Source organism: Triticum urartu, chromosome 4A (assembly GCF_056163025.1).
Source record: "Triticum urartu cultivar PI428250 chromosome 4A, HENAU_Tu73, whole genome shotgun sequence".
In the NCBI taxonomy this organism is placed as follows: domain Eukaryota; kingdom Viridiplantae; phylum Streptophyta; class Magnoliopsida; order Poales; family Poaceae; genus Triticum; species Triticum urartu.
The window spans coordinates 67836137-67847029 of record NC_141876.1 but is presented as its reverse complement, the minus strand read 5'-3'; the positions used below and the strand labels follow the sequence as shown (position 1 = coordinate 67847029).

The 10893-nt window shown below is 49.9% G+C and overlaps 1 pseudogene; it reads left to right on the top strand.

The window, feature by feature from the left end:
* Positions 1-1454: 1454 nt before the first annotated feature.
* Positions 1455-4934, top strand: LOC147974822 (uncharacterized; annotated as a pseudogene).
* The last annotated feature ends 5959 nt before the right edge of the window (positions 4935-10893 follow it).

Below are 10893 nucleotides of genomic sequence, written 5' to 3'. Positions count from 1 at the left end.
AGGGTTATCGGAACCCCCCGGGGGAACTAATGGGCCTTCATGGGCCTTAGTGGAGAGAGAGAAGGGCCACAAGGGGCTGCCCCCCTTGGCAGTCTGAATTGGACTAGGGGAAGGGGGCGGCGCCCCCCTTTCCTTCCCCTCTCCCACTCCCTTCCTTCTTCCCCCTTCCACCAAGTGGAATCCTACTAGGACTTGGAGTCTTAATAGGACTCCTCTCTCTGGCGCGCCCTACAGGGGCCGGCCGGCCTCCCCCTCTCCTCCTTTATATACGGAGGCAGGGTGGCACCCTAGAACACACAAGATCAATTGTCTTAGCCATGTGCGGTGCCCCCCTCCACAGTTTACCACCTCGGTCATATCGTCGCAGTGCTTAGGCGAAGCCCTATGCCGGTAACTTCATCATCACCGTCACCATGCCGTCGTGCTGACGGAAGTCTCCCTCATCCTCAATTGGATCAAGAGCTCAAGGAACGTCATCGAGCTGAACAAGCTGAACACGGAGGTGCCATACATTCGGTGCTAGGATCGGTTGGATCGCGAAGACGTTCGACTACATCAACCGCATTACTAAACGCTTCCGCTTTCGGTCTACGAGGGTATGTGGACACACTCTCCCCTCTCGTTGCTATGCATTACCTAGATAGATCTTGCGTGATCATAGGAATTTTTTTGAAATACTGTGTTCCCCAACAGTGTCTTGCCCAGTACTTCCCAAATGTGACTATTCTGATCAAGCACCTTTGGTGAGTTTCTCTTTAGATTTTAAAAGGTATATATCGATGCAAGTTAGTAAAAGATCATTCTGTCTGTAGCAAGAATTGATAAATGCTGTACTTTTTTAGATGCTCTGTATTAATCGTGTAAGATAGCAGCGGGGAGTTTACATCAATATATTGGTACAATTATTATGGCGGGTGTTCTATGTCCTTTCGCTTAGGTGTTAGGCCTTAGAATTTCATAGATTCAAGGAAGATAATGGACAAGTACATTTGTTATGACCGGGCAGACTTATGCCTGTAGGAGGCCCACCGGGCAAGTTTAGATTAGGGGCTTGGCCCAGAAGTTATCTTATTTTCAGCATCGTGGTTATATATACTAGCTGTAAGACTATTTTTGAGATTAAGCAATAAGACATATTCTATTGCCCGGCTCCTTGAAGGAGAAGGAACCCTAACCCTAGCCGCACGACCTCCCTCTCGCCGCCGTCTCCCTCTCCCGATCAGGACGGCACCCACACGCCGGCCACGTCGCCCTCGCCTCCATCTTCCCCCTGCCTACCCCTACAACCTAAGGAGCAGGTCCGGTAGGACCCTGGGTTCTACCAATTTGGTATCCAGAGACTTGGGTTCGATCATGTCTTCTTCAACGCCCTCGCCGCCGTTGCCCATCGTCACCACCGCGCCGATGACCACCGCCCCGATGTCCACCACCCCAATGACCACCGCCGGGCTCCCATGTTGTCGGGCCTGGTCACCACCACGGGCTCCTCACCGCCGTCGACCCCCATCCCTTCCGCGTCGCTGACAAACATCGTCTTCACGCTGGAACAGGTCACCAATACCTTGCGGGATCTCGTGACGGCCGTCCAGGGACTCCATCTAAACCAGTACCACCAGTACATGGCCGGGCCGTACGCATCTCTGCCGGCTGCGCCGATCACCGCATACGGCCACCCCACGCTGTCGTGGCCGTCCCAGGGTGTGCCGGCCTACAGCGGGCAGCAGTTGCTGCCGTTCCAGGCGGGGCACCCCGGCGAGACCACTCCGGCCGCGGCTCCTCTGTGGAATCTGCCGCCGCCGCGAGCTGCGGCTCCCATCTGGCACCTGCAGCCGCTCTCCCCCGCGGCAACTGACGCACCCGCCCACCCTCCACAACCGCCGCTGCAACCACCGGCGCCACCTCTGCCCAGCTCGGGGGCGCCCGCACCGGCCGGCCTTCCGATACATCAGGTCCGGTTCCCGCCATCCCCGTCGCCACTACCAGCTTGGGCGGCTGGGTCTTCGCCATCGCTAGTCTACACCATGGCTCCGAAGCAGCCGACCCCTTTTCCGCAGTTCGGCGGGCCATCCGGCTCCGTGGGTCCCTACCCGGAGTACGCCGACCAGGCGCCACCCGCCTCGCTGCTTCGCACCTCCGAGGCAACTCGACACGGCGCTCCAACCCAGACACCGCTGCGGTTCACCAAGATCGACTTCACCACCTATGACGGCATAGAGGACCCCCTCAACTGGCTCAACCAGTGCGACCAGTTCTTTCGCGGGCAGCGCACCCTCGCATCGGAGTGTACCTTGCTTGCCTCGTTCCACCTCCGTAGTGTGCCACAGACCTAGTATTATGCCCTCGAGCAGGACAAGGGCACCATGCCTCCTTGGGAGCGCTTCGGCAAGCTCTGCCTCCTTGGCTTTGGGCCTTCGGTGCGCGGGAGCCGACTGGCGGAGCTCGGCCGCCTTCCCTTCACCTCCACGGTGCAGGACTTCGCCGACCGTTTCCAGGCCCTGGCGTGCCATGCGTCGGGTGTGGCGACACAGCAGCGGGCCGACCTCTTTGTCGGTGGCCATCCGAATCACATCCGCGTGGACGTGGAGCTTCGCGGCCCTCAGGATCTCCAGACGGCCATGTATTACGCCCGCGCCTTCGAGGCTCACGCCCAGGCCATGCAGCCGGCCGCCCCGGCTCGAGGAGGCTGACAGGCCACCCAACCATCACCGGCGCCGGGCCGGCCACCTCCGGCCACTCCAGCGACTACTACACCAGCCATGACGCAACCCTTCCGTCGTCTCTCTTCGGCGGAGCAGATGGAGTGGCGATGCCAGGGCCTCTGCTTTAACTGTGATGAGCCTTATACGCCGAGCCATGTCTGCCCGCGCCTCTTCTACTTGGAGACGGTTGACTTCATTGAGGAGGATACTCTGGCCGACGGGGCCAATGCACTGCCACCTCCAGCGGCTGCTGAGGCTGCACCCGCGGCTGCCCCGGCGACGGCTCTCGTGGTCTCTCTCCATGCGCTCGCCGGCATCCGTGAAGAGCGAACCATGCTCTTGCCGGTAATGATCCACGACGAGCTCTTGGTGGCCTTGGTGGATACAGGCTCCACGCATAACTTCCTACCCGAGGCAACCATGCGTTGCTTAGCGCTTTAGCCGACGGGCCGGGAGCAACTTCGGGTCACGGTGGCCAACGGTGATCGCCTCCAGTGTCATGGCCTCGCACGGGACGTACCCATCACCATCGGCGATGAACACTTCTCCATCACGTGTGCGGGCATTGATTTGGGTTGTTTCGACTTCATCCTCGGCGTCGACTTTCTGCGGACACACGATCCCATACTTTGGGACTTCGACACTCTGATGATGACCTTCTGGCGGCTTGGCTGCCGCATCCGGTGGGACGGTGTTGGGGGCGCCGTACCAGCGAATCCACAGCTTCAGCTGGCTGCGACTACCTCCGAGGCCGAGCACCCACTATTGGATCACCTTCTGCAGCAACACGGCGACCTCCTCACCGAACCATAGGGCCTTCCGCCAGCCCGGGTTTATGATCACTGTATCCGTCTCCTCCCGGGCTCCACACCGGTGGCAGTGCGTCCGTACCATTACCCGCAGCTGCAGAAGGACGAGTTGGAGTGGCATTGTGCACTCATGCTCCCCGCGGGCATCATTCGGATCTCCACGTCGTCGTTTACCGCACCGGTTCTCCTCATCCGCAAATCGAACGGCACATGGCACTTCTGCATCGACTACCGCGCCCTTAATGCTCTCACGCTCAAGGACAAGTTTCCTATTCCGGTGGTTGATGAGCTCCTGGATGAGCTACATGGGACGCGCTTCTTCACCAAGCTCGATCTCAAGTTAGGGTACCACCAGGTGCGCATGTATCCGGACGACATCGCCAAGAAGGCGTTTCGGACTCACCACGGCCACTTCGAGTTCTTGGTGATGCCCTTTGGCCTCGCCAACACCCCGACAACCTTCCAAGCTTTGATGAACGGCGTCCTCCGGCCCTACTTACGTCGGTTTGTGCTCGTTTTCTTTGATGATATTCTTGTCTACAGCGCCTCCTGGGCGGAGCACCTCCAGCACGTCGTCATCGTCTTTAACGAGCTTCGGGCGCACCATCTTCATCTTAAGCGCTCGAAGTGCTCGTTCGGGACGCCTTCAGTCGCCTACCTCGGCCACGTCATCTCGGCTGACAAGGTTGCTATGGATGCTGACAAAGTGGCGGCCGCCGTAGCCTGGTCGGCGCCGCACTCACCGCGGGCTCCTCGCGGTTTTCTCGGCCTCGCAGGATACTACCGGAAGTTTATCCGGGAGTTCGGCCACATTGCATCGCCACTCACACGTGTGCTGCGCCGTGATGCTTTCGCATGGGACGATGAGGCGACGGCGGCATTCGAGGCCCTCAAGGGGGCCCTCGCGACGGGCCCTGTTCTTCAGATGCCGGACTTTGACCGCTCGTTCGTGGTGGACTGTGACGCCTCGGGTGCGGGGTTCGGCGCCATGCTTCATCAGGGCGAGGGCCCTCTCGCTTTTTTCAGCAGGCCTTTCGCTCCGAGCCATCTTAAGCTCGTGGCGTACGAGCGGGAGCTCATTGGCTTGGTACAGGCGGTGCGCCATTGGCGGCCCTATCTGTGGGGACATTCTTTCCGGATTCGCACGGACCACTACAGTCTCAAGTTCTTACTGGACCAGAGGCTCTCGACCGTGTCACGGCATCAGTGGATCAGCAAGCACTTCGGCTTTGACTTCTCCATCGAGTATCGCCCGGGTCGTCTTAATACCGTGGCCGACGCCTTGTCTTGCCGCGACGCCGACCTCGACTCCACCATCGACGACTCCGCAGGGGCAGTGTTGTGCATCCGCTCTTCGCCGACCTTCAGCCTCTTCGCCGACATTCGCCGAGCCACGGCGACCGCGGCCGACGCCCTTCTTCTCTAGCAGCAGCTGGCGACGGGCGAGCTGGAGGATCCTTGGCGCTTCACCGATGGTCTGCTCCTCCATGGGCGTTGGGTCTTCGTGCTGGCGCATGATGATCTCCGTCACCAGGTGCTGCTGCTGGCCCACTCGGCGTGCCATGAGGGTGTGCAGAAAACTCTCCACCGTCTCCGCACCGACTTCTACATCCCTGGGGATCGGGCCCTGGTCCGTGACTGGGTTCGGTCTTGTGTGACATGCTAGCGCAACAAGACGGAGACGCTACGACCGGCTGGTCTGCTCCAGCCTTTGGAGGTTCCGTCTCAGGTCTGGGCAGATATCTCCATGGACTTCATTGAGGGCCTCCCCAAGGTGGGCGGCAAGTCGGTCATTCTGGTGGTCGACCGCTTCTCCAAGTATGATCATTTCATTGCGCTCGGTCATCCCTACACTACTGCCTCCGTGGCTCGCGCCTTCTTCGACGGTATCGTTCGTCTGCACGGGTTTCCTTCTTCGATCATCAGCGATCGGGACCCAGTGTTCACCGGACACGTCTGGCGCGATCTCTTCCGTCTGGCGGCCGTCAAGCTCCACCTGAGCACAACATTCCATCCTTAGACCAAACTGAAATACCACAAGAAGAGGTGCATATAACTAATCCTTCTTTATATGTATGTTATACAAAAGGTACATTATATGATTATTGCTGCAGAACATGGGAGAAATAAAGATCTATTCTGGCGATGTTTAAAAATAATCCATCGACAAAAGTTCCGAGGCGACGTCGTTGGAAGGGGTTGAAAGTTTCAAAGATTTTTCCAACATAATGATGTGCAAGTAGTGATATCGTGTAACAAACCAAAAAAAAGTCATCGCACAAGGTATTTTTCCAATGTTATTATCGGTCTTTACTTCGTCCTGGTAAACTTTTTTCGTTGAACAAATTTGGCTCATTTTATATTCCAATTTGGCTCATTTTTGTATCATGATGGTAAACTTTGTTTGTACCCCTAGATATATTACGGTCATCGAATCAATCATGACTGCCCTAAGAAAACCATAATGATATGTTCGTGATGGTGTAAAACAAATCGCATAACCTTTGTACTTAATAATGGCAAGTGAGTGGGCGTCAATTATTATCCAATGGTGCCTGTGTTATATTGTCTCCACAGATAAAATTTAATATGCATTATCTTTGTATAATTCTAGCAAAATGTTTTAAATGCCCGTGGCAACGCACGGGCATTCTACTAGTATACACTTATAAGACCCTGTTTGTTTGGGCTTTTGCTTCTACTTTTACAACTATTTCACTTTGGCCAAAAAGCCATAAAAGCTTTTAAGTGGGTGTTTTTGGAGCTTTTTTGGCTTTTGATGAATCAATATAACCTATTTGAGCTCCAAAAACACCTATTTAGAAGCTTTTATGGCTTTTTGACCAAAATGAAAAAGCTGCAAAAGCAGAAGCAAAAGCCCAAACAAACAGGGTCTAAGTGAAGACTTGGAAATCTCCTTCCAAATGAGCCTTCTAGATTCTTTGGAACACTTGAGTTAGATTCCTCACTCGTGAGTTAGGAAACCAACTTTTCGTTAGGTTCTTAGAAACTTAAGGCTGGTCATAGTGGGGAGTAACTTATACTAGTGTCATGCATATGACACTAGTCTAAGTATCTACCTTCATGGTGCAAAGTAACATAATAGTAGTATCATAGATGGCTTCATTTATTAGCTTGTAGACTCATACTTTCTCGGGAACCGCTATGTTAACATATCATGTTACTCTAAACACCTATCTCCCCATTAACTACATGCCACATAAGCAAAATTTTCTTAAAGTGTGCTATGTTACTACCTAAGTTACTCTCACTATGATTAGCCTAAGAAATTTGAGAGTTCAAATTTATGACCATTGTGACAGCTGTCTCCGGTCAGTTGGTGTGTGCATCCCCTCCCGCGTTCATATTGGCACCTAGTTGGGGACCACATCTATAAGTAGACCCCTACCTCGTAAATAGCATGGTTTCTTGAGAGAAAAACTTCCAAGTGTAAATAAGTGAGCATCCCTTCTTGCACTGCTTTTGAATCAATCATAGATGAGGAAAACTCACCTAAGTCGAATAACGCTATTGAGCATCATCAAGAATTAGACTAAGCCTAGCTTGGACTTATTAGTCTTGAGGAATTGGCATCATGTACAGTGGTGGAGCCATTTACGACATAGATATGCAGAGTCAAATTTTGGTTTCGCTGCACAACTATGTATGCATGAAGAAGTTCATAATAATACCAATGAAACTATAAATTATTCTTTGGCTTTCATAGTCGACAAATACCGGTGTTGGTATTGATGTCGAACTTATCTTCAACGCCTTTGAAGTTATGTTCCTCAAACGCTTCAAATCACCGCACTTGTTCTTCACTTTTCACACCTATATAAATAAAAAATATACAAGTAAGATAATAAGATGGTAGTATCATAGACAATCTTACAAATTCAAAAGTTCATAATTCCGAAATTTAGATGGATAAAATATTAAAATTCACCTTCTTTTTCTTGCACTTCTTCACAAGTTTATAGCGAGGCAGTGCAAACCACTCTCAAAATTGATTGGATGCTACAATAGATTTTGCTTAAAACAAACTTAGGGAATAAAGATAATCCTTATTCTTTACCAACAATTTGAAGAAATAAAGATTAAACACTCACAAGAAACAAACAGACGATGGGCAAATTGCGCACGCCCTCGTTGCCACCTGTCTGCTAGATGACAGATGTGCCGAGTGCATACTGTGAAGGAGAACGTGGGCAGGTGAAGGAGATCGATTACCCCTAAAAAAGATGCGAAGGAGACCCATTGGCGAGAGACGGTGGTCCACGACCGTCTCTCCTATTTGGCCCATTACCGGAATTCATCTCCACTAGTTTTGGGAAGGTTCTAGAACTTTCCCTGAACCGTTTTTTTTCATTTGGATTTTTCCTTTTTACTTTTCCTTTTTCTTTCTTCCTTTTCTCCATTTTTTTCTTTTGGTTTTCATTTTACGAACATCTTCTAAATACTTGAACATTTTTGGAAATCACGAAAAAATTAGATACATGATATTTTTTTAATCGTGAATATTTTTTTCAAATTCATGTACATTTTTTGGAATAGGGGAATTGTTTTGAACCGGCGAACATCTTTGGAAATTTGGGAATAATTTGTGAAATTCTGGAACATTTTTGTTTTTGACGAACATTTTTTTGAGTTCAAGAATAATTTTCGAATCAGTGAACATTTTTTGAATTTTGTGAACATTTCTTAATTGGGGAACAATAATATAAATTCCTGAATATTTTTTAATATTGTGATCATTTTTTAAGAAATTCATGGACATATTCTAGAAATTTAGGATCATTTTTTGAATTTGTGAATGTTTTTGAAATAGACGAACAACTTCTGAATATGTGAGCATTTGTCATTTTTTTTATATGCGGACATTTTTCAAAATGGTGCACATATTAGGATTTCCCGAATATTTTTCAAAACCATGATTTTTTTTGAATTCGTGGTCATTTTATGATTTTTACACATTGTTTTTAATAATTTACAATTAATTTTGAAATTCAGAAGTTTTTAAAAATCCTGATTTGTTTTAAAAGTAAAACCATAGAAAAAACAAAACAAGATGAGAAAAAGGTGGGCATCCCGCCCCATACATGGGCCGGCCCAAAAGGGCACAAGGGAGAGTTGTGTGACTGCAAGTTCTCTCGATCCCTAGCGCGCAGGTCACGAAATAGGGGTCCCATCCGCGATGGCCGAAAAATGATGTGGCGGTTCCTTCCGATGGCTGATGCAGGCTATGGGCAAGCGGCGTGGTGATGCCCCAGATTCGCTATGCGACGGAGGAATCGTACGCTCGAGGCGCTGGCCCGGTGGCTCATAGAGCTAGTTGTCTGACTGTCTCATCGACTTCGATCAATGGGCCAGCATTAAGCGTGAAGCATAAGGCCTAGTAGCAGTGTACTAGCAACGTACCAACTCAATAATCTCCTAAGTGGCGCTGAATCGTTCTTTTCAACTATACAGATGCTTATACCGAAACTATTTTGCAAAAATTATTGGGTATGCATTGCCTACGTCCATCCGTGCTACCAAGACACTTTCCCTTGGATTTCTCGTCGACCAATGATGCTTCTACACCCATAGGATTCCTCACCACCTTCCTCTCTAGCCACCATCCTCGCGAACACCCGCTCCACCATCCGCTCTGGACAACTAAGTCATCACGACCCTTCTCCCCTGCCTCTTTTGAGCGTGTCCTCTGGTTTCTAGTGCACCCTCGGGCATTTTCCCCATTCCTCGAGCCTCCCCACGCTCGTAGGTCCTCCATGCCTAACACCGTCGCTCGTCGCCACAAGAGCTTGCTGTTGTCATGGTCTCTGAACACCCCGTAGTTAAGGGATGTTCTTGTTGAGCGTTGTTGTTGCAGCGAACTCATGTGCCCCTCACAGCCCCCTCCCCTTGTGCTCTCACGCCATCTTGTGCGTCATCGATGTGCTCTCGGGAGTCAAACGTCCGTGTGTAGATTGGCTGGTCGGCTTGGGCCTTGGTAATTATATTAGTTCTTAACTACCTAATTTACAAATGCTCTCCAGTGGGTCCACCCCTCAAACAATTTAGTAAATACTCCTTGAGAAATAAAACAGTGACATGTGGACCCTTGAGAAATTGAGAGTTTCCATTTTGCTTTTTTGGTTGGGTCTCACGTGTGAATGAGAAAGAGCGGGTGGGAGAGTTTTTTTTCTTCAAGCGGGTCCCACGTAAGTGACATATGGACAGAGGGGTAAAAATTGTCGAGAATACGACCTCAAGAATTATGGATAAATGTGAGTAGTGGGATCGAGGTAGGGCAGAAATGGAATTTTCCTAATAACTATTGTTGCAGCGGATGGTCGTTATACTAGTGTCAGTTGAATTGATTCCGGTGAAAACCGGCTTTAAAGCTAAGATTTGTACTAGGCGAGAACCATTTCTACTTGGCAGCACTAGCTGATGCTACACAAGCTCTTCTTAGATATAGTTGTTGCCATCTGTCGATGCAACATTTGTGGCGCATTGAATTGTGCTCAACCATCATTTTACCCCAACACTGGGGGTCCAGCTCTTATATAAGTTCTTTACCATGGAAAATGAGCAAGAACTAAAGGGACATGAGAGACAGAGCTAAAGTGGAAGTTACATGTACGTCGTTCATTTTCCATGGAACGTAGCCAGTTAACCACAATATATGTGTGAATAGGAGGAATTGGGACTTTTTACATGTTGACAATGTCGACTTCTCTGGTGGATGTAAATCACCCTTGTAGTAATTTCTAGAGGAGCTGTACAAAAGCAACTCTTATGGCATCGGCAAATGAGCTATTTCGTAGTATTGTTGGTATACGACCTTGAGCTGGCTCTCAAAGCCCGAGACAAAGTCAACAGGGAAGTTCGCTAGAACAGAGACATGACACAAAGGCATTCACCTTCCTTTCGGAGATTGATGAACATGAATTGGAGGATGACAAACCGGCAATCCAACATTAGGGTCACAAGCAATGACTTGTGTTCACACGGCGGTCTTGCTTGCATCTTTGCTTAATTTTATTCCTTGTCGACTCAAGTTTCTCCTTCTAATGAAGAGTTTGGAATGATACCATTTATCACAAGTATCAGCACATGCAATGAGCTATCTTGATCGCTCGCGGTGTCTCTGGTGTTGGCTTTGCTGATGTTGGAATTGTTGCTGGTTCAACATTGGCGCTCTTGGTTCGGGATTGGTAGGTTTAGCTATGTTGTATTCTCTGTTCGGGCCGAGTATCCCTTGTCTCTCTGCTCCAGGCATCATGTTCACGTCTTCCTGCGTCCATGTCATGTGTTGTACCTTCACTATACTCATTCTATTCCTTCTATTAATGAAATGATACGCATGCTTTACATATTCGCACAAGAGATAATAT